The 26,734-nt window shown below is 45.1% G+C and overlaps 1 protein-coding gene and 1 long non-coding RNA gene across 11 annotated transcripts in view; both read right to left on the reverse strand.

The window, feature by feature from the left end:
• MET (MET proto-oncogene, receptor tyrosine kinase) overlaps nt 1–15,675 on the reverse strand; it is a 91,265-nt gene extending 75,590 nt beyond the window's left edge. For 3 of the 10 annotated variants that reach the window (XM_080606881.1, XM_080606875.1, XM_080606874.1), the window contains exon 1: nt 15,155–15,280. The gene's annotated coding sequence lies outside the window, so the exon portion shown is untranslated. The other 7 variants (XM_080606880.1, XM_080606873.1, XM_080606879.1 and 4 more) reach the window with 7 other exon arrangements.
• Nucleotides 15,676–15,820: 145 nt separating this feature from the next.
• LOC308200749 overlaps nt 15,821–26,734 on the reverse strand; it is a 37,437-nt gene continuing 26,523 nt past the window's right edge. The window contains exons 5-7 of the long non-coding RNA XR_013955768.1: nt 21,979–25,346; nt 20,635–20,727; nt 15,821–17,086 (exon numbers count right to left, since the gene is read on the reverse strand). This is a non-coding gene — a long non-coding RNA (uncharacterized lncRNA). The remainder of the gene's footprint in view (nt 17,087–20,634; nt 20,728–21,978; nt 25,347–26,734) is intronic.

Genomic DNA, 26,734 nt, shown 5'->3' on the forward strand with positions numbered 1-26,734 from the left:
TTAAGTCTGATCGCAAGGCACTCCATGGATCTGCACAAACTAAGACAACACGCTGACACAACAGAAAGGTTTTCATAGGTTGTTTGGTGTACCTCATCTTTCCTTACTGCGTTACAGAAAAGGAAACACTGGGGTCCTGCTGATCCTATGCACAGTGTGCAATGGCATGATTATACAAGAATACATTGACTCCTCAGGTCATTTCAGGTTAGGTACAGCAGAGCCACGCTAATTTTTATTTCACAAACCCTATTATCAGCTAATGTACAACAAATGGCAATATTTTCCCATATTTAGGAAGTATTTGGTAATATCATTCTACCTTCCCCCACCCCCCCTTTTTTTTTTCCCAATGGGATCGTACGTCTTGTTACTATGGGCTCTGACAGACATGTGATGGCGAATTTATGTAGGATAACCACCGTGATTACTGCTCCTGAGAGTTCAGTTTACTTTACTGTCCTGGACTGAAAACTGTGCCAGTTCAGGACTTGATTCCCCATGGATCAGATGCCCTGCCATGGAGACAGCACCATTACTTAACAGGACAGGGCAAATAAGAGAGGGAGGTGGTAACAGCTCCATCCATCCAACTTTAATCTTTTGTTGCAAATCTGTCACAACGCTGGCACCAGCTTCTGCAGAGTAAGCTCACAGTGGACATGTCCTCAACAGACTTTTCAATTAACCTATTGCATCTGCAGACAGGATGGGTTATAAGTAAAACACTTATTGAAGTTGATTTTCTATTTTGTATGTCCACAGACTAAAAATGTTCTTAACACAGAGCTGCCAACCTGAATTAGCTACCTTGGAATAAAATAACACAGGGAACAAGAAAATTTGACTCAATAACTCAGCATCAAACATACAAATTATCCTTGAGTTGAATTTAAATGGCTAATCTGAGTTAAAACCCATATTTCTTTGCCCTAAGCACTATTTTCACCCCACTTCCCTGATTTAGGTTGCTCATTCTGACTAGGACAGGAACATAACTTTTCTGCGTGTACACTAACATGATTCATTTCCCCACTGCAAAGAGTCACGGGACTTAGTATCAGTGATTTAGGTCACAAAGTCATTCATAATGTAGCTGGGAGGTTTCCATGGTATGCTAAGAGGTAGCTATAGTGTGTGCGTGCATGCAGAGGGCTTACGATGAAGAACTGGTGGGCAGGGTACAGCCTAGGCAATTGCTGGGGAATCTACCATTAAATAAACCTTTTACATCTCCAGTGCACTAGTGTGTGTCAGAAGAAATTGCTTTCATTAGCATGTTCAGCTGATCTGTAAGCTCTTTCTTACTATATTCAAATACAAAGAAACAATCCAAATCTCAGTGCATAAAATATACTCTTTAATATCCATTACTGGGTCCAACACACCACTGTAATTCACAGCAGCTTATAACAGAAGCATTTTTGTTTTCTACTGGGTTTATGTTTAATAAGCATTAAAACATATGCAAAAAACTAATGTATCCTTTGCTATGGAGAAAATGTTACTCTTATACTTATTTATCATTAATTTTCTGTAGGTGTCGTGCAGTGCAATAAAGTGCAGAGTGTTTGCTTTGAAACTTGCAGCAGATCTTAACATCCTATTACCAACTCATCTCTTGGGTCTGTAGCACAACTGGATTTATTTAATCACTTTTTGTTTTGATAAGGTACAATGGCACTACAGGTTGTTTCATAATGAACCTCAGCAAACACTCACTGATATATTACAAGCTAGTGGAGCAGATCAAGAGCTATACCCTGTTCAGGAAGACTAATTGAAAAGGTGGAATACAGCATTTGTTGGAATTCAGTGAAATTTCTTGTGTGAGAAAGTGGTACTTACTCTGAGGGCTTAGGAATCAAATCTACAAAGAACAGAAACCAAAAAAAGAAGTTCAATATATATGAAGACTAACTGAAAAACAGGGAGGAAAAATCCACAGTAAGGTAAGTCCTCCGTTGTTTGTTCATGCTTATATTTCCAGATAGATTTGGAGCTTTAAATACAGGAGGACTGCTTTCCACATCTGGAAGCATAAGAATGGGAGGATTATTATTATTTTTTTTTTAAAACAGTGATATTGTTTGGCAATAGTGGGAAAACAGAAAGTAGACTTTAAACAACACAACATTATTGATCCACTCTGTTTATCTGAAATGCAAGTCAGCAACTGTGGAGCTTCGTTAACAAAATACCTGTGATACTATTGTGGTTCTCCACCACTACTATTGGCAGTAAAATAAATCCAGTACTAGCACAGACCTAAACTCTACATCTGCAGCAAATAATTCAGTATGACAACTGACGTGTAAACATTTTAGTCCATATGTTCAGTCCAAGTAGAAAAGGAGATTTGTGGGTTGCAGAATAATATGTTATGCTTGTTGTTGTACATGTCACAACCAATAATACATAGTAGGCTGGTTTTCTGTTTCAGGTGAGTGAATATGGAGATATTTGGGTTTCACTCCCAGTTTCTTGTATTTGGACAGACTAATACATCTCTATGTATTTTTACTGCATATGCAAAACAAAGATCTTTACTGACTCTAGCCAGTTGAGACAAATACAGACGTGTCCTGGTTGACTGAGGATGTCATACAACTTCAGGAAGAAACGCAAGTCCTTTTTGGTGAGTATAAAAATACCTTACAGTAGGAGGAAGCAGTTTTTCTGAGCTGATCCTGTTGATCAACTTTTTGCATGAGTCTAAGCATTTTGTGGTTGTCTGTAAAGAATGGGGACAGTGTAATTTTCTTGGAATGTAGTTCCGCCTTTCTTAAAGAGCCAAGTTGGCAAACCTGGCCGTAAGCACAGCTTTAGATCCATTCCCTTGACTACTCTCAGCACTCACTTAGATTTTCTACTTTATGCTTTATGGTTACAACATCTATCTACCTGAATTCTTGTACTGAAATGCAGAACGAATTTTGGAAGCCTTTACTGTCTTGTAGTAAAACTACATACTGTGCCTTCCATACTGTGATAATTAAAGGAATGGTATGGGTCATAAAATGAAAAAGATTAAAAGGCAGATAGCAATGAGTAACCAAGACAGCATACAGATTTGATCTAAATGTTCTAACAGCAATTATGAATGATCTTGATGCAGGGCATTTCCTGCAGTTTAATTGTCATTTGGTGCTAATGGTTCTCAGGAGTCCCTGAGACAATAACTCTTCATAGCCAAACATTAATCCTAAAAAAAAAAAATACTTATTCACATCAATAGATAGTGACGATAAAGTACATTATATAAAATCAGTACCAAAAGATCTACATGTACATCAAGTTACCAAATTTTCTTTTGACGTCATAGTAAATATAATATTAATAGCAACAAAAACCCAACAAGTTCCTGAATTCCTCCAAGGAGTGGAACAAATATCTAGGATACCAAGTAAAAGAAATTGTGCTGGCTCTGTCCTTTTCTCTGAAAGGGCTGGTAGGGTAGTGTCAAGCAGTGGCTTTTCTGCTGCACGACGCACATAAAGCATGCCACTGGGTGCCATGACTTATCCCTGCTCAGTGTCAACGTGTCTCTGAGAGCACAGTGGCAAAACCTAGGATCAAGGATGTCCAATATGTTGCTGACACCCTGCTTGATAGATACCTCATCAAGCCAAGATGTTGTGGTCAAATTTTGTGCTGGGTCCCCATGAAATCAGCACATCTCGGGGGTGAGCTGAGCCCCCAGGTCTGAAGAGCTCGCCCCAGGGCTGAAATGCAGCACTCGCTTCCCCTCTGCTCAGCCTGCTGGGTTATGCAAGTAGTGGAGACGTGGAAAAAGCACTGCTTGTGGAGCACTGCACAGAGACTATCAGGTTGCCCCTAGGCCTACTCCTTGCATCTAGGAACTTTTGGGAGGCTGCAGAGCCAATCTGGCCTGGCACAGCCTGTTGTGCTGACACTGTGATTTGTCCACATTATTATATTTAGCATAGTGCTAGAAAGCAGACTGTACTCCTTCCATGTCCAAGCTGGCTCCACAGGCAGTATAACCACAACAATATAATGTATTGGAAATAACTAGCCTTGTCAAACACAAACTGCCCCTGAGCAAAAAAAGCTTGGTGCTCTTTGCCCCATGGAAAAACATGGTGCAAACCCTCAGAATGGCTACAGAAAAAAATGAACTGGCTGTGTTTGTAAACCAGCTAGTAGAAGCAATGAAGTCTATATTTATGTCTTAGCTTAACATAACACATCCTTTATCTGATACCAAAGTTAATAATTTGATGGTCTACCTAGCTTCATAGCAGTTTTCTGATAATCAAACAGGAGCAATGTCAAGGATAGTGTTCACTTCACGTCTGTGTTTGGTTAGGAGGTTATGACCTTTTCTTTTTAATGCTGACCTCGCTTTTGTCACTGCAAGATTATGTTATTGCAATGCACTTTAACTGATGCCCTACTTTCACTCAGTTTAGAAAGTGAGTTAATGATGGCTCATTGGCTAGACTGCTGCCTTGCTGTGAACCTGTGATTCATGATCTGCTTCCAAGGACTTTACGGTATTGGTATTCATAAATCCCGAAGTGGCCTGGGACCAGCCTATCTGACATACTGGCTCTCACCAGAGGCAACGGTGTCACAGCTGCAATCAGCAGAGTGGCTGATCTGGAGCAGCCTGGGCTCCTTTTCTGGCAGATCTCCCTCAGCAAGGGTCCGTCAGCCCCAGCTTTCATTCTGAAATACTGTGCTGACCTTCAGAAAGAAGATGCTGAAGCTTGAAGAAGGTATGCTGGGATGGCTGAGTTTTTTCGTGCTAATGGAGTATTTTTTATTTTTTTTTTTGGCTGAATGGAGTTTCTGGGTGCTTCATTTACCTCGTCACCCCCTCCCCCCCCCTTTCCTCCCCTCCTCCCTTTCTTCCCCTTATTTTGGGGGCAGCTGGAGAGCTTAAACGTGCAGGCACTGCTCCTGGGGCTTCTCATGTACACAGGACTGCTAACAGCTCTCAGACGTGTTCAGGCGCCTTGTTTGGACCCCAGAGTGTCTCTTTTGGAAAGCTGGAGCCAGAGTCAAGGAGTTTGTGAGATAAGCAGAGAGCCTATTCCCAAACTTCAGAGAGTATTTACCTTTCTCACAAGGGTGACACGAGGATAAATTAGCTCATTCTAGCAGAATGCCTCCGAAATATGAAGGACTTGGTGGTAGTGCCTCCAACAGGCACAACACAGCAACTCGTGGCAGAGCTGGCAGCAGTGCTGAGCTGCATGACAGTGCCTGCCGCAAGGGGTCTGATTTAAAACCACGACCTTCGTTCCCTCACAAACAGGCTGGCCAAAGGTCTAAACTCAGGACCAAGCCCTGGATCTGCCCCCCTCTGCCTTTTGCCCTCTTGCCGTTTGGCCATGAGGGGCAGCCAGGGTGACACCATGATGGCCGCTGCTCCCTCTCCTCCTTTCCTGAAGAGGAAGGCATGGATGTTGGTCCTCCCTGGCAGAAGACGTGGTTTAAAAGCAGTCCTCACACTTCGTAGCCGAGCGGGCTGGGACTGTGTGGGACTCGATGCCTGTTGGGCTCCGTCCTGTCTCGGGACTTCATGAGGGCTCGGCCAGGAGCTGTGGCCTGGGCAGGCCCCAGGGCCTCCACTGCTCCACGTGGTTTTTCCTCCCGTGGAGCTTGAGCTCAGGTGAGATCCAGGGAATATTCAGAACCAAGTGCAGACGCCAGCTAATCTAAGCACCTGAGAGCTTTGTGGCCACAGAGTATTAGGTTTCTGGATGCCTTCCTTGGCCTTGTGCCCTGAACTCACTCTAAACCCCATTTGAGATGCCAAAGTAGCCTCTCTGGATCTTTCCCATAATTTTAAGCTTGATCTGCTTACCCAAAAGAAAAGTAAAATGGCAGTGGTAAAATTGGAAACGTCAGTTAATGCATGTTTTTAATTTAAGATTTTATACTATAACAATTATTCCTGAGCATGAGGTTTTCTTAAGTAGTTGACACAACTGAGTTCAACACTTCAGGCACTGAACAAAGGCCACTGTCATAACAAGAACACTTTATTTTACATTCCTGTTCCTACTTATAATATTCAAAGTACGTTGTTGTGCTTATTTAATGCTATGTAGAAGCTGGACTACTCATGTGATTAATAATTACTCAATCAAGCAATTGAAGTTTGAACAGGATACAGCTCCTGGGGGTGACAATGAGAAAAATAACTTGTTACGCACCTGGATTTTTGTACAAAACCTGGTTTTAGTCCTAAGGTTTGCCTAGCTAAGTTACATTCCTTTACTGTGAAGCTGCCACCTTTTCCAAGACTGGACTCCACAGTCTTTATGCAAACAATATTCTCATCGATTCCTACGATAGTTCAGCTGAGTAAGGACTAGAAAACAGGGTGCTTAAAACAGCCTGAAAGGCAGAAGATCTGTTGACATGACAGAATCCCAATATTACCTCATTTAAAATGAGCAACAGATGACACAGGATAAATACTGAGATGCAGAAGGCATAACTTAACAGGGATGATAGGTGCAGAAGAGTAAATCTTTAAAAATCTTATATATTGTTAATGAAGAAAATCATTATGCTTTAAAGAAAAATTGAATGAACATACACTGCATTTCCAAGTAAGTAGCTAATGGACACGGGCATTACCTTTTTGTATGTCTTTGAAATCCCTATAAATAATGCCAGTGGACAGTCAGTGGACTGATAGGTTTTTACCCCTATTAATAGCATGCAATGGTAAATAACTGTATTCAGATTCACCTTTACAGAAGACAGAAGATACACCCATACTCTAGCAGGGAAATGGGTACTGTCTTTTTCCTTACCCACCTCTTATTGCTCAGTGCTGCTTCCTGAAAGGCTTTTTGTACAGTGAAAACAATTCACTGGTTGTTACTTTTATTTGGTGCCCTGAAGGGATTTTAGGCTAATACTCCCAGATAAGCAAGAAGCACTCCCACTGAAGTCAAGGGAACTTTGGAAGCCATGCATGCTTATCTGCAGGCAGAGTTTGGCCCAGCTTGTATTTAATTTACGAGAGTGTGGTATTATTTGCATAAAAGGAGTTATTTCAAAGCATGCTGTATGAAAACCTCTCAATTTGAAAACAAACAAAAAAAACATGCAGTAATTTTCAGGAAGCAGCAAAGATGTCTCTAAGCTATCCACAAGCTGATTTTATCATGGCAGCTTACATCTGAAGAAGAACAAACATGTACTTATTTTTGTAAATGTGTTTTCAGAACAAGAGAAAACTCCAGAGAAATGGCAAACAGTCCTTCTGACTGATAATGACCACGCAGTGTTTTTCCCTTATTATTTTTAAAAGAAAAAAATAAAGGAAAGAAAAACATAGGGTTCGATTCTGCAATTAGGAGGTCGTTTATGAATTTTGTGATTTCATGCACAGTGTGCTGGCTTCACACACCTCCCGCATGGCTCTCAGCTCTCTCAGTTTCTGTTAACATGCTCTACATTCAGAGCTCCTCCTCTTATGTAGGCTGCCAGAGTTATCCTGGAAAATGACAGCTATGTTTGGGCAGGTCTTTCTGAATTTAACCAGAAGAGGAGGGGAAACATCCTTTTTCTCACAAATTGGCATGCCTTGCAATCCATCTCCCTTGTGTATGTAATTCTGGGACAACAAGGACAAAATCCAAAGGAATATGATACAAATAAGAGTAGCTGAATTCTATAGGATTTAATGGAACATGAAGTGTAACAGGGCTTTTAACATCTTACAATCCTAAAGCAAGAACAGAACCAGTATTAAGTTTTATATGATGGTTCAAAGACTTACAGTAAGGTTCCCGTATTGAGTAGATTCAATAGGATTTTCCCATTGTGGTGATCTGACTGATGAGCCAAGGTGCAGACCTGGCAGGATCTGGAGAATGTCACAGAAGAGGACATCCCCAGGCAAGGAGCTATATAATCCTCTGAGAAGGTAAAAGGGCACAGTGAAATGTTGCCACTGCGCCATGCTCTCTGTGATTCACACGTAAGGGCAGTGTTTGCAATACCAGGAAAAACAGACATTTGGGAATTTCAGATTAAAACCACAGTGTGCTTAATAAACACTAAATACTAGGAAATGGGGAAAACAACACAATGCAGAGAAATAAAATCGTAGTACAGCTGTGGGTCCTCTACCTGTTCTCAGCACTTACATATTTTCCACTGAAGGCTGCCATTTACTTGTATCCTGACGCCCTTATTTTAACTAAGAACCTACATTAGAACCTCCCCTAGGCTAAGGGAACACCCTGGTTTACAATCTGGAAGCCCTGCAAACACAAACAAGGATAAAACTCATACCATGCAACACTCCGTCCTTGAACATCTACGGGAAGGCAACAACAAAGCGTGTGCCAAAGCTTCCCTTCATCACAAGGGTTAAACAACCGTTAAGATAAAGTTTTCGATCAGCTACTGTGAGCTAAATTGCATCCTCCAACATGCTCAACATTTTCCACTCATTTGAATGGGCGGTAAGCACATTTTTCAGGGTGGAATTTGAATTAAATTCTCTGATGTGGAAGTGTTTAATCGCATAGTGAGCTCCACACTGGCTCACTGCTTCACTGGACTCCAATACTGTTTGCATTCTACGTATTTTTAAAAGCATCATTAATATTGTGATTGTATTTATGTTTTTACTGCAGCTTTGGACATTTGTAAGAATGATATCAAATACCGAGTACCAATGAGAAACATTTTTCCCAAAGAAAAATATTGGCCTCTAATCCAAAGAACAAAAGCAATAAGCCTAAAGACTTTAACCAAAGGTTTTGCAGGACAGTAATATATAACATTTAAAAATCAGTATCCACTTTCCAGAAGTAGACAGGAAAACTGAATATAACTCCAGTAATTCATTTAACATTTTCAATGACATTAGGAAAGAGGAATTAATCAACTTTTGACATGAATTCAACTACCAACACCTTTCATTGTCTTCAGCAAAACTGCCTCCCTGTTCCATATCCTGCTAATAGAAACTGGTATTTTTGGATGAGAAGACACATGCCATGTAGACACATAAGAAACTGATATAATAAAATGATAACAGATACTAGGATATATAATGACACGTAAAAGGATATATAATTCCCATAACAGAAGGCCTAATACAATTTTGGCTGTGTAACAACCTTAAAGATAGAGAGAAATTCAAGCCTCAGTTATGCCAGCGTATGTCTGAAGACAGATGAAGCTTGTAAAGTTATTCCAGTTTTACAGAGCAAGCCATGTTCTTTTCCAGTCATGCACTGGGGACAACCCACAGATTTGGGAGTTTTCTCAAAGTACGAAGTTACACGGAAACCTGCTACCTTTACCTTCATAGGGTCATCTGGGTGGGGAGGAGGGGCAAGTAAATTCAAATAAATATCTCTAATGGTCCTGAAACTTAGGTTATTTAGCTTGGGTCAACCAGACCGAAAAGCATTCCTATTCATGATAAAGCTAAATACAAAGTAGTAAAAAAATAAGTATGCTACTAGGCATTCACAGTACTATAGATCTACGTAGAGCAAGCATGAAATCATCTTAGTTAATACACTTATAATATGGAAAAACAAAGGTAATGAAAGGTGAGGTTCAGCACCCAGCTCAAACAAGCTAAATAAAATAAGTAAATAAAAGGACATAACATTTCTTTTTTCTTTTTCTCAAATAAGGGGGAAATAAGGAAGTTTGCAGTTCTAAGTGTAGCCTGCAATTATTTTCATCTGCTCATTAGACATGCTCAGAAAGGATTTCTGTTTCCACAGAATCTAGACTGATATAAATCACTCCTGCGAGAATTATCTATTTGTACAAATATTAACTAAAAGAATTTCATGCGGCAAAAGATACCTCAATCTTCCACACAAATTGAAGGAGAGGAAATGCACTTTGCAAATACTGTGCAAACACACCCAAAGGCAGAGCAAAGCCCATCATCCCCGAAAAGTCAGTGTCACGACATGTGACGACATCTCTGGGGCCACCATGTTGCTGGTGGCTATCAGGCAAACAGCACAACCCAAAAATATAAATGTAAAGAGCAAGTTGCTGGAGATCCAATTGTGCTGCGGGCCCGAGCCCCTGTGGCAGGAGGCAGAGGGGCTGGAGTTGTGCTGAGGAAGATGTTCTGCCAGACGTGGGCACGGGCAGCGGCCAGCGCAGCTGGGGCCGGGACATCCCACACCAGGGTCCACGCGGCTCTCAGCCCTAAGAAATGCTCCGTGTAATCAGTCCATTAGTCCAGGTTTCTCCCAGGCCCAGACAGTTGTTTAAAATGAGCATCATTTGAGGCAAACCAGAAACCTTAAAACTGTATTTAATAAATAACTATAACTTTACTGCCGAAGTTCAGGGTGGTCCAGCCCTGTTACTGTTATAGGCAAAATGCCTGGTTTGAGCCTTGCAACAACAGCTCTCCCCTCTCGAGGGGGTTCAACTATGGCACGAAGGGTGCAGAGGCGTGCTGCAAGGTCACAAACCTAGGGCAGGAGTGGCTTTATTTTCTGGTCACCCCGATGTCTACACAGCTGAAAGCCTTTCAGGTTTTCAGCCTGCAACCCTCCTGCAGCTCTTGCCCAGAGGCCACCAGTTGAGCTACCCTTTGCTCTGTACAGAGAAGCAGAAGTCCTTAAAGGACTCCCTTCAGACACAACCAAAGCTATGATTCTACCCATTTCATAAAATAAATTATACATTTGGCAAATATCATATCCTTATGTTGAAAGAACATCTGCCTGAAGTCAAAAACTTCCTGTGTGGGAAGCGAACAACTTACATTGTATAAAAATGTCAATAAAAGTTAATTACTTATTGCCTAAATCTATCTGTCTTTATAACTGTGCAGCCTCAATTAACTGAGTCTGCTCGTAGAAGTGTAACTGAGAGGCCCCTATGCTTCATCACCAACTCCAGAGCCATGCTATTTTGAAATATAAAAGACCTGTATCCTGTCCAAAAAATAAACTCAGTAGGTGCCTTGCCATGTTGCCATTTTGGATTACAAAAAAATACTCGGCCAACACACAGGGGAAGCCTTAATTCCAGCAAACACACACATAAACAGGAAATCTCTCTCCAGTCAGAAGGTATTTTTCCTTCATACAATGGGGTTCAAAGATGTGTCATCATACGGTGTAAAACAATTGCTAAGTAACCTTCCCACTCCGATAGCCCACGAGCACAGTCAGCTCACAGGCTTCGGAGCCTGTCACAACTTGCATGGGAGGAACACGCACACAAACATCAGACGTGTGCTGGCTCGGACCAGGGCAGAGGTTTTAATCAATACGCGTGTCGAGCTGGGGAGCAGGCGGGGGGGGAATCAATTTGCAGGAGGCAAATGGGAAAAACCATAGATTTAATCAAATTGCAGGCACGGTCCCTCGCTATTCTCAATGTTTTTGAAAGAAAGTAGCTCCATGGCAAAGAATGAATTTCAATAAATGTCACATATTTAGTTACGTTGCTGATTTTTAAAATTTGCCAAGCTGGGTCACTGATCCTTTGCAGAAATGATACCAATACATGTCAAAAAGACTCTGATACCGTTTAGTTGGATAAACGTCAAAATGAAGGAGCTATGGTAGAGGAAAGCAACTTACGTAGGAATTATTATTTCCCCGTGACTATAAGGAAAAAAGATAGGTTGATCTGACCCTTCAAACAGAGGTTAAAGCTGCAGCACACACAACAAAATGGATAGCTATCAAATACCATGGCGATGACCATGGTGTGAACACTTGAGCAAAATGAAAATCTTCTGAAAGCATTAGGCAATTTTCCTTTCACATCCATTTGCAACCGAATTGATCCTGAATTCAAACAAGACCCCTACCACTGCCTTCCACAGAAAAGGGCAATTTCATGTTAATTTTCTTGGGACAAACAGAAGGGTATCAAAGAGCTGCAGGACGCACAAAGAGAGCGTTTCGCTTAAGTATTTAGAGCTTATTAAACTCCTCAGCATTACAGAAAATCTCCTGCTATCGACACCTGCCTGAAAAATGAAATGCCCCGAGGTTACGCAGGCGCACGCAGCCTCTGCTCCTTCACCTTCCATCCACGCCGCCCCGGCCCTGGTTACAAAGCCCTCCTGGTCTCTGTCTCTCCACTTCTACTGCCCACACCAATATTTGGGGTGGGCGATCCTAGCAAATTGAAGGAAGGCCCATCTGAGCCAGGGGTCTCAGTCACCATCCGGTTGCATCAAGTAACTGAAAGGGATTGAGGAGCAAATAAAAAGTCCCAGAACAGATCAGAAAGCAGACACCTGAAAAGGGCAATCGACTTGGTAGCACTCTTTCCTTCAAAGAGTTACATCCTCGACCAAATTGGTCTGATAACTTTGCCTTTCCTTTTTTTTTTTTTTTAAATGTTTGAAATTGGAGGAAAAAATACTTTATCTTCTTGTACAACATCATAGTTTTCCTGAAGGCAAATAGCTTGGCAATTTGCTAGATTTGTTAATGCTAGAGGAAACAAGTTAGCGCACATACCATGTGTTTGAATGCCTTTGGAAATTAGATTGAAACACTGATTTGATTTCCTAAAAGGTATCTTAAACAAGGCAAGGTTAGAGATTTGGAGAGTAATGAGAATTTGTGCGACTTCAAACAGCTCTACATAAAACAGACCTGATATTCTGGGGGGAAAAAGGTCACCTAATTATTCGTTTCCTGAAGGCCCTGTCTATCCTACATTTCCCCTGGGTAAGGAAACTGATTTAAAAATGTCTTCTGCTAACACACTTGCATCACTCGCCATGTAGGAGATACAGATTCGTTAAAACCATTGCCAAGAAAAACACAGCACTTTTACCAGGGGAGAACAACAGCAGGCCTCCTGGCACGGCTGTGCGGGGAGGGACAGGCAAACCAGGCAGGGAGACGCCACTTGTGGAGTCCTCCACGGAGCTGTGGTCCTGCTCCGCCACGGCGGCACGCAGAGACCACCACGGTGCGAACATCATCGGTGAGCTCCGTGGATGTGATTACTGGCTGCCAACCCTCGTGTGGGAGGCGATCGCAGGCTGTGGCCACAGCAGACGAGACGCACGGGTTGACAGCTCCACTGCTGGTAGTAGGCTATGAAGCGTGGAATTGTGTCGGTGGCTCGAGGGCCAGCCAGAGGTGGGAAGCTTGGTCACAGGGGTGTCACAGGAACCAGCTACAAAGGTGCAGCTGCAAGGCATAATCTCAGGAAGGGTCTGAAGCATGGCACTGTAACCCATTCCTCTCTGCTGCACCGAGCAAATCCTGTGGTTCCCTTCTGGGTTTCATCTTCCTGCCCAGGTTGTTTCAGGGGACACCACTCAGCTGCTCGATCCCTCTCCAAACCAAGAAGCGACGCGTGCTGCTTCCGCAGCGCAGGCTGGGAGAGCCCGGGCAGGATTTCCCTTCTGCTACACACTGCACAGGCACACATGGAGATGCAGTCCCTCCCCTCGCTTTCAGTCTGAAGTGAATGAAGTCTAGACACATCAGCACGACAAGGCAGCCGTGGCACAAAGCACATCATCTGGAGGTCTGGGACTCCCAGCCCAGGCTCTCTGGCTCGGCCAGCCCAGCCCGGCCCGGCACGTTGCCGGCATCAGGTTCCCTTTGCAGCCGTGAAGGCAGGGCTGCTGCTCCTGCGCTGCAGCCAGCTGTGCGAGCTGCTCTCTGGGGTCCGGGAAGCCGGATCTGGGAGGCAGCAGGCTTTGGGTTTCTGCACCGAGTTGAAAAATACAGAGCAGCCCCTTGCAGATGACAGAAGAAGGGGGGAGAATAGGTGGGCTGGCCCCTTTGGTTACACTGGGCCAGTGGGAGGAGGTTACAGCTCCTCAGCTGAGGCTCCAGAGAGCTGTAAACGCGGGAGAATCAGTATGGGAAAGGCGTTTCTGGGAGGACGACGTTTGCCACTCGGCTTCGCATTCGTGAGCTGCTCACTGAGCCTCTGCTGAGCTCCGGCTTCCTGGTGGGCTCGCCGGGACCAGTGTGCCCCATCCACCCCCGGGCACCAGCTCGCCCAGCAGCCCCGCTCCAGCCACAACACGTGCAGTGCTGTGCACAGATAACCACCTGCTGTGCCGCGGTCATCCTTAGAGACAGGAGAAAATGGAAAAGAAAGGGAAAAAAAACAAGCCCTACGGGGTAATAAAGGCAATTCATCCCCTCCTCGCCAGAAAGGGAAAGAAGCTGACTATTTTCTGCAAATAGAGAGATGAATGTTTTATAAAGTATTCCTTCTTCCAAATGATTCAGTTTGCATTAGGAGACGAGTCAGAGGAGGAATCAGAGCGCTGAGGACGGATTAGGGCACACAAAGAACAAGTGATACAGTCATTCTCCAAGTTACTTTGTTTTCAACACGCAGCTCCTGCCAAAGGCTAGCTTTTTGCTCTGGCAGTGTATGATCTGTAAACATTTAACCAGCTCTTAGAGAAACATGTGAGAGACTTTCCCTCGCCCGGTTATGAACCCAAACTGCTCAGATCTCAGAGAGAGAGGAGAAAAAAAAAAAAAAAAAAGCACAATCCTATTTTTGCTGGCGGACAATGCAGAAAAGCACTTTTAGGCTGAGAGATGAAAGCGGATGAACTACCACACACGGCGCAGGTCCTCTGGGAGAAGCAGGCATCGCAGCCCGAGCACCCTCCCGCGGGTTACAGGCGCGCCGTGTGCGAGCCACCGCCGGTACCCGCCGGTACCCCCCGCTCCGCTCCGCTCCGGGCTGTAGGTGGGCAACTCACAGCTCCCGCCGAGCACCGCCGGCACGCGTAACGCCGCCCGATTTAACGCCGGCGTGCAAAGAGCGGTGGAATGCTGTCGTACCGCGGAGCTGTGTCCCCTTCCCAGCAAAACCCTGCTGGCAGCAATAAGGCGATAAGGGCACACGCATGCACCAAGCCCGCGAGAGGACTGCGGGAAAGCCTGCGAACGCCCGAGGACCCAGAACTTGGGGAAAGCCCTGGGGTCGCACCGAGCCCTCCCCAGCCCCTCCTGGGGCACCCCCCCCCGGGGCTCGCAGCGGGGCGGGGGAAGCCCTGGGGGGGAGGGGGGGGGACACATTTTGGGGGAGGACCCGGGGATTGGGGGGGTGCAGCGGGGAGCACGGCTCGGGGGGCGCCCACCTGCCCCGGGGCTCCGGGAGCGGCCCCCCCGTCCTTCCCCGCGGCTCGCCCCATCCTTACCGGTGCGGGGCGGGCTGCTGCCGGCTCCCAGCTCCCCGTTCCCGGCTCCCGGTTCTCGGTTCCCGGCTCCCGGTTCCCGGCTCTCGGCTGCCGGCCCGGCGGGGCGGGGCGGAGCGGAGCGGGGCGCAGCCCGCACACACCTCCGCGCCCCCGGGCTGCCCCGCGATGCCGCCGGTGCCTTTTGGGGGGCTGCTGCCGCCGCCTCCCTCCTTCCTTCCCTCCTTCCCTCCCTCCTTGCCCTCTTCCCTCCCTCCCGGCCGGCACCTGGGCTGCGGGGCGGCTTCTTCCCTCCGGCGCCTCCGGCGCGCTGCTGGCGGCTCCCAGCGGTAAATCAGCCGGTCCCCTCGGCTCCCTCCGCCCCTCCGGCGCGGTCCCGACCTGCCCGTGACTCACCGCATATCGGGTGTGTGTAGCCTCCGTGCCTCCCGGCCGGGATCCCCGGCCCTTGGGGTAGGGGGCCGGCTGATGGAACCCCCCCCCCCACTTCCTCCTCCCGCCCAGCCCTCGCCCCGAGCCCGGGGGAGGCGTTCTCGGGAGGAGTAAGGTCAGGTGCCTGCGCCCGAGAGGTGGGAAAAGCTCAGCCCGAGGGGCAGGGCAGGGTTGTGGCACCCCCAAGGTCTGTCCCTGGCCCTCCCGGGATGCGAAGTGGCCGATGAATTTAGCCCCGGTGCCCGCGGCGTCTTGGCCTGTTGAAGGTGTAATTCGGATTAAGGGATGGGTGTAATCCGGATTAAGGGAGCCCGTTTGGCACAGAGCAGCAGACACCCGCCTGCCTCTGCGCGTGCTTCCTTCTGGGGTGCAGGATGCCCAGAGTTGGGGTTCCTACAGCAAGCGGTGCCTCCGTCTTCCAGAGGCACGGGGAAACTGAGGCACCGAGCTCTCCTGGAGCTGCCTCAGCGCCGGGGCCTGCACCAGAGGAGCAATCTCCTTATGCTAATGAGTTTCAGCAGCTACTGATTTAAACCAGATTTTAAGTGAAAGGCCCCACGTTCCAATAGGAGTTATTGGAGACATCTATTTTCCCTCGGCATGTTTCCTTTTTTGGCCCCGGTTCTGCTCCCCTTAATCATACCGTTTAAACCGTTGGATGTTTTGCATGAGTAAAGTGAGAGGAACTGGAAGAAACACTGCCCAGCTTCGTGATTAAGCATGGGAAAAATGTCAGCATCAAACCATTCTGAAAGGAAAATTAAATAGTGTATGCACTTGCTTTGGGCCCGGGGTGTCAGCGCGACGGGTCTGTGGACAGAGCTGTACATCAGGACACGGGGCTTTTAAAGAGCAGCCAGCCAGCCTCCCACTAATCTGCATCAGCAGCGCTCTCACAATTTGTTTATCTGTCTCTCTTTCCTATGGGCTTCTTGGCACTGGTGATAAAGGCATCTAACCTAGCTATAAACTAATTCTCCGCAAAAAACAAATGTATAATTGAGACAGCGTGCAACCTTTTATGTGCTTAGCTTGTGAAATTCTTGCTCGGCAGGGTGTTTTACTGACAACAGATAGCAAAAAAGTCAGCCCGTTTCAATAAAAAGTGCGCAATGGCTACGGGAGAGGTTCTACTTTCTGCCTCCTCACTTGGTGTATGTCAGCAACACACTAAAAATTACACAAAGTGAAAATAAAACCAGCCCCTTCTCCTGTGCCCTGAGAGCTGAAATTGCTAAAAAGGAACCAGCAATGCAAATGTTCTAACTGATCTGATCGCATTTGTTTGAAGTCACTGGGAATCTGTCCATTTACTTCGATGACCTTTACCTCCATTAATACTCAGTAGTAGTTAGAAAAGGAAGACTGAGATGCAACACCAGCCCCTAGAGGGAAAGGCATGGTCGCAGTTAAATCGCACTCTTCACTGGGCTTCAATCCCCCGTCGGTTAATTAGGGTGCGTCTGCGCAGTTCCACCAGCTTTGGAAGAATCTTCCTTATTGCTTTTGAAAGAAAATGATAAAGAAATAGTTTTCAACCTGGTGTTTATCCTCTTAAGGACAGCCCCACGTATTATCTGGTCTCAGTCTGCTCTTCAGATCCCGATGCACCTGCCTGGGCTGCACAGCCAGCCCCCGAGCTGTTATCAGTGGGACAGTCTGTGCTATTCTAAAGCTAACAAATGGATTGTCACTAACATAAAAAGGAGAAACAGATGTTTCCTTTCCATTTTGACCGTGCTGATGCCATGTTATTTTAGGTTAGCTGTATGAGACAACTACACTGCAGCAGGGCTTTGATAATCCTCCCCTCACTGTTCGTGCCGCGATGCGTATGCACCGTGAGCAGCTGCCTGGGGGCTTGAAGCACCTTTAAGTTTTGGGTGAAGCGCTCTGTTACCTATTTATTACCACGCTTTTCTACTAACTTCCCCTTGCTTCTGCCTCCCGTCCAAAAGGCGCTGGTCATCTGCACTTCGTTAAGAGGGCTGGCATAAATAGCACAGTGTGGCACATTTTAGCAAGCTGACGGCACTGGGGAAAAAAATAAAAAAATCAGAAGTGTAGAGGAGAGTCTGTCGGAGTGATCTGTTCAGCAAGAGAACTGGAATGCACAGGGGAGAGCACTGGCACATGCAGCCCTGACGTGTTTCAAGATAGGGAGCTGATGAGCAAACACATCACTTGTCCAAGAATACGGGCATGCAGTTAGAAAAATGAATTGCGGGGCCATGCTTAAGTTGAGCTTTCAAATGTAAAGAGGAATGAAAACACAGTACAAATTACTTTTCTATGCATCAGCAGTAGTGCACCCAGAACTTACTAAGGGGACCAACGCAGTCCTATGGGCTTGATTGTGACTTGTGTTGAGAACCTAAGATATTAAGTACTGTGAGGACAGGTAGCAAAATGGAGTCTTAAGACCAGATTCTCCTTGGTACCCAGTTTCTATTCAATATCAGTAGGGAGGAGATATTTAACTGTCTCTGTCAATCTGGATCTAACCACCTTTTTAAAGCCTGCAGTACCAAAAATGAGATGCGTTTCTGGAGGACCACACCACACCATAAGGCACCACAGCTACACAGCACCATCAGTGGTTTCGATCTTTGCCCTCTGCTGCCGTCATTCACACCTCTGGAAGCGAATATAAAATGCAAATGTCATTGTGAGACTCTAGAGACTTCTGACTTAGCGGGGCTTGCTCAGGAGTAAATGATTTCACCGGGAGCAGGGCGGTGGGAATGAATTAATTTAAGGCTTAAGGACATGGGGGAGGAATATCTCTGGAGCTGAGCTTAGTGCTGGTGGGTATCCGACAAGCCTTCTGCAGCAGCACCCTTCCAGGTGGCCCGCGAGTAGCTCGGTCTGAGCCTCCCTAGAGGGTGATATGCAAAAAAAACCGAGCCGTAGGTGGCTCCACCCAACCCAACTGTTTTACAGACCGGTGATCCAAGGCGTCAGTGCAGCAGCCTGCTGGGGTAATGTGTAACTGCAGCTGCTGCAGACCCTTGCTTACAGGAAGGCTGCGAGCACCAGGGGCGGTTCTGGGAAGGGGCTGTGCCTGGGGCACCTTTCCCTCACATTACTCTGCCCCTTCAAGTCACCCTGATATATTCCATCTTCCACTTCTGTCCTTCCTAGGCTCAAAACCCACACGATGGGCAAGGACAGACGGTGCTGACTGGTGGTCTGGGCTCTGGGGGAAGCACAACCGTGGCTGTTATTCTCCCTGCCTGAGACAGGGACGCAGAACAAACAAAATATCACAGTTGATACTTAGAAATGTAGGCTCCCAAGATTTGATCATCACTGCACTTTATGGCTATTTCTTAATTACGTAGGCATTTATTAACTAGGCTTGTAAATTCTGAAAGCTTAATAAGTACTTTGTGTTTGTTTGTGAGAGGGTCAACAGTGGCACCAGAAGAAATTTCAGCTTGAGGCTGAAGGTTGCAAAAGTCCCCTGCAAAGCCAGAAATAGAAGTCCCCTGGTAGAAATCCTAATCTCTGACCACTGAGCTGCCCTGGGCAGTTCTGATTTATATGGCAACACTAGGCTGATTGTAAGATGGTAGCTGAACATGTTTCGTTAATTGTGCTGTGTATCACAGGTGATTTCTGTATTTATTGACTGCGCAAAGGGAAGTCCTTTGTTTAACTCGATGGTGTTTTCCTCCTTCTTTGTCTTTCTGGTTTTAACATTGCTACTGAACACCACAACTGAATGAATCTGAAATCTGAGTGTGTAGGCATCGGTTAACTGGATTGCTAGAGAAAAGAGGAAAATATGGACGTGGCTTCTGCATCTGAAGTCCAGATTGCCAGGGGTCTGTGTCCCTGCTGTGCCAGCCTCAGGGACTTGGTGACCACGTGGGCAGCTGGCACATGAAGTTCAGGAATCCAGGAAAAAATTAATCACTTGAAAGAACAAAGCTTAGTTTACAGGCAGATCAGCTCTTTACATGCATCTGCTATGCAGTAACATGAGTGCTAGTGCCTGCAGAAGGACGAGGTCAGAGACCGAGGAGGAGGGTGGGCTCGCAGCAGCCGAGATTTATATTAGTTTAAACCGTGGAGGCTCCTCACCCTCTGGAAAGCAGCAGGGAACTGGGAGGAGATGGTGTGGATTGCAGCCCTGCTCCCCACCTCCACCATGCCTCCTTTCCAAGCTGTGTTGAAATGAGCTAAATCCCTGAATGAGTATCTCTCAGCGTACAAAACCAAGAAATCATTTAATGGATGAAAAACTATATCCTTTATGATTCTGTGCTCACATCCCTGAAATAGATTCAGCCGCAGTAGCCCTTGGTGCGTTTGGTGAGCTCAAACAGCAGAAGCAAAGGCTTTCAAGCACACACCGTGGAAAAATTCTGGCACATGAACTGCTTCAGACAAAGCACAGTAGCAAAACCCCAAACCGATATCATATATGTGCCACTCTGGCATGGTCAATTTGTTTGTTTGTATAACTTGAAACAAACCCTATGATAGTAAAAAGCAAGATGTTTACACCTTGAGGAATTTGCTATATATTAGGTTCATATTTTCAGTGGTGTTATTCATTCAGCTGCCTTAAAATGGTCTGATAGCTGTAACTGTTTCCTGACATACTTTTCAGTACATTTTTAATTTCCCTCCGTATTTTGACTGCAAGCATGTTGCTCCTGTAGTAAAATTACTAGTTATGACATTTCCAGTCTTGCAGGATTATCTTTGGACTAACTGCTAGAAAGTTTCCATATGTCTCTTTTCAGCCTGATTGCTGTGACTCAGGTACAGCGTTTTTTTTCCTTCAGTTTGCTGTTTGTATTTACAAAGGTCATAGCAGACAGATCACTGCCCAGGCTGGAAATAGAAAATCTGCTTATTTAAAAGCAGAGGGACAAATCCTGCCTCCAGCTATGTGTACACCTGGTGATCAGGGCAAGGGAGTGCCTGCACCAACACACGTGTGAGTACGCGTGAACAAACGCCGTCCTAATTCAGCCCACTTTTGAAGGATGTAAGCTTCACTGGAGATACTCACATGCCTAAAGCGAAGCACATACCTAGGTCTGGTGCTGCCATGGGCATCTCCAGGCTGGTTTCTGTGCTCATCGTGCAGCTCTACCATTTGCACAAGTAATACCTTTGGTCAGTTCCTGCAAGTTGAAAGAGAGCTATCACCTTCCGATGTTTTCTTTATCCAAAAACATCTCAGGATACTGCAGCCTAAAGAAATGCTGCTATAAGCAGTATCCCAGATGAATGAAACAGAGAGGATTGAGAAAAAAATCATTTTATTTTCTTGCTTGCTTACTTCTTGCATTTATAACACCTTGCCTATTGTCAGAATAGCAGGAAGAGTTTTCCACTTAATACTTTTTCAACATGTGTGAGAGAGGAAAACAGTTTAAAAACAGTAATAATCATTCTAAAACTTCCATAAAATTCCAGGGAATACAGGAAATATAGATCCTGTATTGACCTACATTTCCTTGGCTTAATGTTGACCAGTCTTCAAGTGAAAAGAAAAGAGAAACATTAGAGAACATTTAGTAATGAAATTAATCTCATACATAAGTATTTGCAGACGTGGGAGCTTGCATTTTATCTGTTGATAATGACCAAAATGGATGTCTTTGGCAAAACTTTGACTGATTTGGTTTATAGTGAGAATTTGCCTGGCATGCTCAGTTTTGTGGAGCTGGATCTAGGTTCCATCAGTATCTTTTTACCCTCTCTAGGGGCTTATACAGAGAATTACTTACTGGTTTGCAAAATCTGGTCCTTTACACATATATGACTGCATCAAACTGTATCACGTGTCTTCTATGTGGCCATGAAGAAGAAGAACACAGTTCTAAAACACTTTTTAGTTAATGTCATTAAATATGAGCTATTTCCCAGATGTGGTTTAGAATGTGTTGCATTTTATGCACAATATTTGTTTTAGTACGTTTTTAAAGATAAAGAAAAGTATTCTGTGACAAAGTCAGTCGTAAGTCAGGGCTGGATTTGGCTCATTATCATTAAAGAATCTGCATTTTTAAGTTAACTTTAGAATAACATTGTTGATTCTGTAATGATGTAAGTATATGATATTTGCCAAAAGCTGTATTTCCTAAGGCTCCTTTAGGATACAGCCCAACTCATAAGAATTTTGATAGGAGATTATTCCTTTCAATAACTTTCATAATTTAATTAGACTCATGTGCTGATTATGAATTTAATACTATGGAGAATGAAGTCAACGTTAAAATCCCATTATTTTAAATTAGGCAGAAGCACACCCATACTGTGTAGCCAGGAAATATTTGCACACGTAACAATATGACTATGCTGACAGAAATATATTTCTTCGTACACACAGACAAAATCAAATTGTCCTTGTACTATTATTTAAAATTTACCTGTTGTATTCCAATGGGAGCTATTAACAGTGCTGTGTAACATCCAGACAGAAGGCAACTTTAACGTACCAGCAAGGACTCAGGTGAGTTTAAAGTTTAACTTTGAGTTTAGGAACATGTTGAAGTCAAATCAAACAAGAAGTGTCTAGGTGCTGAGCCAAACCAAAAGTGATTACTCCAGCGATGTAGTTTTATGTTTCACTTTCCTCTACCTGATGCCTAAGAGCCTTTTCAGCACGTGGTCTCAAGGCAAAATACAAAGTTAAAATGTGTTTTTTGTAAGTATGCCTTCTGATTTTGGTCAGTTCTGTTGGATTTATTTAACCTCTAAGGTCCTCATTAGGACCAGAAATGCTGCACCAAGAACTGGACCCGGAGGGCAGCAGGAAAGAGGGGAACAGTGGGACAGAGCCTGTCAGACCTGTGATGAGCACATCAGAAGCAAGGGACTGGAAGGCAATGCTTTTGTTTCAGGTTAAGTAGCGGTACTCGCCCTGCCTGCATGCCCATCCTGCTTGTGGAGGAGCAGGCAAGGCCAGTGGCACTGGCCCAGGTGCCAGTTTGGTCGTAGCCATGAGCCTGCGCCAGCCCGTCATAGATATGGTGACTGTGTCTGCCCTCGGTCTGGCAGGGGTGTTTTTAATAGCATGCTCATTATACAGAAATATTTTCATTTGACAGACAATTTAAATGATCCTATAAAAGCTGCAATTACCATCAGGACAAATCCAGCTCTGATTGACTCCCACGTTAGCTCCCAAAGTTTGACTCCCAAGGAAGAGACAAGAAAGATTTTACCCTTTCTTTCTTCTTTCTTACGTATGCTCTTCCCCTGGTATCTGCCTCCCATGTTAATACCCTGAAGAACATCTCAAACTCCAGCTGTCTTAATCTGCCCCAAAAGCCACTGTTGAAATAGGAAGCACTATTAACTTCACTTTACTGATGAGGGACCAAGGAACAAAGAAAACGACTGCCTTGTCTAAGGTAAGACAAGGAGGAAACCTCTAGAGAAGCAGAGGGAAGAAAGTAGGTCTAAAATGGAATTCTTTTTCTGAAGGTCCAAAGATCCTGAAGGATATTTTTTTCTGTCTAAATAGGTCACAGAGGCAACCCTCATGTGAAAATAAAATTAAATCCACAGGTTTTAAATTGGGACCTTGAGTTATGAAGCTGATTCTGAAACTGTTTCCTTTTGCCTATGTTTTCATGCTAAGTGGTACATCAGTAGCTTGTTTGCATTGCTAGCTGCTCACATAACCTGCTTGCAAAGGTTACTTGCAATTCAGGGTTACTTATGCAATTCATATCCTGGCCATCCTGGTCACCGAATGCAGCAGGTCAGCTCGGTCACCTCAGACAAGTCAGGCTGTGAGCTTAGCTGGACACTTGGAGGCACCCAGGTCACCAACTCTGCAACCTCAGAGCCCTGAGACATAAAGGACCAGTGCTGTGAGGCTCCTAGAAGGGACACTGGAAGTGGTGCAGAAAGGTTCTCCACGGGTTGGGTGCTTGCAGTTTCCTCTGAATGTGCAAGCTTAGGCAGGTCTTTTAAATCTCAAATTAGTTTTTACTGCTTTTCTCAGAGCTAAAATGTATTGCAAATGTTTTGCTGGTATATGCTTTAATGGCAGTAATGATGTAATAACCGTTAACATTATTTATCTTAGAAGACTGCAATGTGTCTCACCGCACACATCCTATTGGCATTAATCAGGGAAGAGGCCTATCCCAACACAAACATGTCAGGGATGGAGGTGTGGCTGGAGATGAAAAGGAAAGGCTGCTCCTTTTTAGGAAGGAAAGGAAGGTCTCCAGCCCCTCACCCCAGCTGGGCTGGCCTCTTGCTAGGCGTGGGCTCACCTTTGTTCCCAGCCTCCCCCCGCACCTGGGCAAGACCCAGCTCACTTCACTTCATGTGTGTTTGGAGATGCCCAGTCTGGGAATCCTCAGCCTGGCCTCCTCTTAAAGTTAATGGCAGCGCAGAGGAAAACATCTGACAATGTAATCCAGCTCATCTAAGACATGAAACATTTCCTTTTCCTTCATATATTACATATGAGATGCATGACATAAATGCTTCTTCTCTGGGTCTGTCAGCTGAATACTGGTAGTTCGACAAGAAGAACCCAGCTTTTTGCCTGAGTGCTGTGAGGGAAACACCGAGGCAAGTGCAAGAGAGAGGTTTCAAACCAATTATCTGGATCAAATCTCAATGGAAATATTCCTGCTAAATGTTGGTACCTGCAGCTTTGTCTAAGAGACTTTGAAGTAGTTCATTTTTATTTCAAGAGAGAATGCAGACAAAATCACAGATAAAAATATAAAACCCCAACCCTTATGCAGCTCCTAATTTTCTCCTAAATTTCTTGGCTCAAGACTGCTGATCCTTTTTCCCATTATGAAAGGTAACATTAAAGACATCACTGTATAGTTCTCTCCCTTTCTTCAGAATAAAGGTGCTGCAAAGTTTATATGGATAATTTCACTAGCTGTGGTAATTATCAGCTTCATTAAAGTGTCATTAAAGGCAGGGCTAATGAGAAACATTTGGACTACTGATCTATTTCTGAGATGGTGTTGTTGGAGATGGTTGTTAAATGGACACCTGGCTGAAGGACTATCTTGTTTCTCTTTGCTGTGCCTATCTTGGTAGTTCCAACGGTCTGATAAACATTTACTTTACATGGAACATTTAAAACCTACACGGGGCATTGAAAATTACCATTTTTGAAATTGAAACTTTTATTTTTTTCTGTCTTGAGTGTATACCACACATAAGCCTTTCATGGGTAGGAAGTCCAGGAAAGTGGCCTTTTAGAGGGATTCAGAGCTGGTTCTACCTGCCCTGCCACGGCTGCCCTGTCTCAGAGCAGACCCACCACTTTGAATATGTGCAGATGAATTATAAAGGCTGCAGAGGCTGAATCTGCAATTCAGATTGCCAGGCCAAGTGCAGGCATCTGGAGGCAGGACTGAGGTGAGGCTGGACCCCTGGCAGGGCACACAAGAGACCTGCACGTGGTGGTGGCCAGAACACACCACACAAGGGACCTGCACGCGGTGGTGGCGTACCTGGGGCCTGCTGCAGGATGCGGGTGGCCAAGCTCTGAGGGCGGCTGAGAGGTGCGTCAGGTGTAGCATGAGCTGCTGGAGATGGGAGACGTCTGCAGGGACAGAAATGCCAGTTTGGACAGAGGGGGTGGAGTGTGTCTTGTAGACAACGAGACTCACCTTGGTTGTCTGCAGGTTTCCTGAGCAGGGTGACAGTACCAAGCGTACCTCCACACCGTGTGGCCTGAGACACCCGCAAGTAGGCACCTCTGTGAGGGCGTCCTCATCACGCAGCTGAGCTCTGCCCACGGGGTCTGGAGCAGAAAAACAGCAGAGATCTCACATGGGTGAGATTGCTATGGAAAAGAGTGGGGGATTCAGAGACAGAGCTGCATGGAGTGCTGGAAAAGGGAAGAGGGGCAGATTGCACTGAGCAGGGATCAGAGGAGAAGGAAAAGCTGTGATCACAGACATGAAACTAAAGTAAGTTTGCAAGAAGAGGGCTGTAGCTGCCACGAAGCCTAACTAGTCACTTGGTGGGGAGCTGATGGGTTGAGCCAGCTGATGGCACAGCACAAGCTTTGTTGAGAACAACTCCATTTGTGAATCCCTGGTGTATACTGCAGGGCTCGCTGGAATAAGGGAGGAAAGCTCACACTGGGCATACAAAAATCTGGAACTGATATATTGCGTTTGAATAAGATTACATTAATTAATCGTCCTCTTAGGAAAACTGACAGGCCCTGACAGATGGGATCTACCCAATGGCATCAATCTTCCCCCCGTGACGGTAGCTGTGCGTGGGCCGCACGGCTCCACCTTGGCACATGGCCAGCAGCTCCAGCCCTCACGACGGAGCACAGCCCTCATGACAGAGCGCAGGTCTCAACACAGCAGCCTCACGGCATTTGCGAAGGCGACGGCAGCCAGGGAATTCAAGTGAAACCACTTGTTAAATTCTACTTGACCTCTTCCTTAATTTGCAATAGGGATGTTGCGTTTCCCTGGGAAGACAAGAGTGGGACAATAATGTGTCTTTCCTCAGATATTAAAAAATATAGTGTGGATATATTTTCATGAGTATGTTTGTGGTCATATTTTGTATTCCACTTTCCCAGTAACATACATTTTATTAGAGAGAGCTGATATAAATTAACACAGACCTGGCACTGGGTAGATTTGCTAAATAACAAAGCCGGGGAATGATAAGGTTTTCTAAATAAAACTGAAATAGGGATAAATTGTCATTCCTTTCTTATTTTTCTTTTATTACTGAAAATGAAAATGGATTCTGAGGACTGTCTGTTTTCAGGGCGTTATGTTCTGATTTCTGTGCAGGATGTGATCACGCCTGAATTCAGCATCCTGCACAAGCCTGTGCAGACACCCCAGCACTGTGCACACAGGAACATGACAGATGCCTCACAACAAGATGGGCTTCTCATCTTTACACAACAGTTTCTGCCTTTTCTTAGGAAAATAATTTTTCATTGTCAGCTTTTGGAAATAAAGCAGATGTCTCAACAACTTCCCCAGATTTTTCAAAACTGAGGTGATAAATATCCCAATGACATTTAGATATTTTAAAAAAAAATGCGTTTCAGGACGTAGTACCAAGAAAACTATGACACTGCCACCTCGTGGATTCCGAGATAATATCTACATCATATTAGTTGTGTATTGGCATAAACATGCATGGCAT

This window comes from Anser brachyrhynchus (genome assembly GCF_964034855.1).
Source record: "Anser brachyrhynchus genome assembly, chromosome: 1".
In the NCBI taxonomy this organism is placed as follows: domain Eukaryota; kingdom Metazoa; phylum Chordata; class Aves; order Anseriformes; family Anatidae; genus Anser; species Anser brachyrhynchus.